Source organism: Theropithecus gelada, chromosome 13 (genome assembly GCF_003255815.1).
Source record: "Theropithecus gelada isolate Dixy chromosome 13, Tgel_1.0, whole genome shotgun sequence".
NCBI lineage: Eukaryota > Metazoa > Chordata > Mammalia > Primates > Cercopithecidae > Theropithecus > Theropithecus gelada.
Window position 1 is genome coordinate 66742795 of NC_037681.1, and position 2396 is coordinate 66745190.

Sequence of the window (2396 nt, forward strand, 5' to 3'; positions counted from 1 at the left end):
TATTTAAGCATCAAGGAATTTCACTTATAAATCTAATTTTCAACTTTTTAGGGAAAACTATCAGATCTTGCCACACAGCCCACATTTTTGGCAGGATAGCAACTGGTGCTACTAAATGGTCTCTTTCTGCTTTAAAAGGCCCTCTGCCCCCACTGCAATCCCAGGCTCTTACACCCGTGGTATAGGAGCAGCATTTGGACCGAAAAGCTTTGAAGGTAGAGAATTTTACAGCAAGCTCTATATAGGGAAGGAGAAGGTTCTGGATCAAAAGCCCTCAGAAACCTATAGAGCAGGTTGGGTTGCCAGTACGGCCAACCAAACCAGCATGACCTAACAACTTGACCACATTCCTCCTTCCAGACAGATGGCTTGCTAGGATGGGGGCTGAGCCTCCTCCTTCTGAGTGGGGACTACCCCAGAGTCTTACCCTTGTCAGATGAGGGGCTTCCTGAGAGCAGAGACTGTAGACTTCTGGCCTTACTCCAGAAGAAGGTGTTTGTTAGGCACGCATCTTTGACAGCAGACACTCAAATAACATTTTAGGAATCTTGACCACACCAACATCCATAGAGTACTCCTAACAAAGTGTTTCACTCAGAAGCGTGTGGGTTATTGGTGGCCAACCTATCACCATGGTGTCCATCATGGTAGCCAACCAATCACAGATCAAAGCAGGCTGGGGCAAGAGCAACACCTCATGTCTTTGCAGAAAATTTTGATACTTAATTGGCTAAGATGAATCCAATTAGGAGACACATACACCTGACCGACATGACATCATTTTAATGGGATAATGTCCTTGTCATTGGTGGAGGAAAAGAAAATGTCAATTCTGGTCTCAACTTCACCACTGACTCACTCTACAAGATTGAGTGAGGCACTTAACTCATCTGAACCCTCAGATGCCTCACTGATCAATTGGAGACAATTGTCTGTGCAGGCCCTTTTCACTGGGATGTTGTGATGAGGTAATAAGATATGTAGGAAGGACAATATGTTGAAAAATATTTAAAAATACTGAAATGATATTAATGTACTATTTGAGGACTGTGCTGTTATTTTTCCTCCCAGAGATATCTTCCCTACTTCAAGGTCATCTATTTTTTGTTTGTTTTGTTTTGTTTTACTTGTTTGGTTTTTTTTTGTCTGTTTGTTTTGTTTTGTTTTATCTTGCTTTACTTCAAACTTTCCCTCACCCTATCCTGGAGTTCTTAAAGCTCTCAGGAATGGCTTTTCTTGAAGACTCTGGCACCAAAACATACACAGATGAGGCCTGGACACTCAAGCCACAGGACTCCCACAGGAGCAAGAATGGGCCTTATCTATCTCTGTCACTTTTGACAGATACGAAGAGGCTCTGCCCTGGATCTGGTGTTAAATAGGAGCTCAGTTTGTGTTTCTTGAGTGAATAAGTGAGTGACTCAGGAATGTGGGATGGACCGTACCTGAGGAGGGCTCAGTTGGGGAAGGGAGGAGGTGGGATGGGTACCAGCAGCCAAGTTTCTCTGCACAGCAGGATGGCCCAGGGAGCAGAGAGGAGGGGCCTAGGTTTGCGGCTAAAGGAGAGAGAGACCTGCTTGATTATGTGGAGGAACTTCTGGCTTGGGCAACGTCCCCCCCTCTCTCACACCCCAGTGATGTAGGAGCCAGTTGGGTAGTGTAAATGGATTAATAATGGTCTATAGCCAGCAGGGCTGAGACTCCATGCCTCACTTGCCACCTGGCAGGACAGTCTCAAAAGCCACTGCGTTCTCAAATTCACCAGATGAAAGGAAGACAACTTCACTTTAAAGCTGCCCAATGTCACTCTCTGGGTTTGTTTTACATTTCTTTGGTGCAGGAAGGCTTTGGTGTTCTGCCTAGGTACAAAAATCCAACTAACTGGATTCAGCTTTGCAAACAATAGATTAACGGCCAGGTGCAGTAGCTCATACCTGTAATCCCAGCACTTTGGGAGGCTGAGGCAGGAGGATTGCTTGAGCCAGGAATTCAAGATCCTGTCTCTCTAAAAATAAAATAAAATAAAATAAAATAAAATAAAATAAAATAAAATAAATAAGCTGTTCATGGTAGAGTCTATCTGAAGTCCTAGCTACTCAGGAGGCTGAGACAGAAGGATCACTTGAGCTCAGGAGGTCAAGGTTACAGTAAGCTATGATCGTGCCACTGAGTTCTAAAACAGGCAACAGAGCAAGATGAAAAGAAAAAAAAAAAAAGAAGAAGAAGAAAGAAAAAGAAAAGAAAACAGTAGATTAAGGAAGGTGAAGTGGCCCACTGCTCTGAAAGCAACCGTTCTCAATCCTGTAAAACTGGGTGTTTTTGACATCCAGAAAATGCCAGGCACTGTGCTAGACTCTAGAGACAGAGATTTAAAAAAAAAAAAAAAAAAAAAAAAA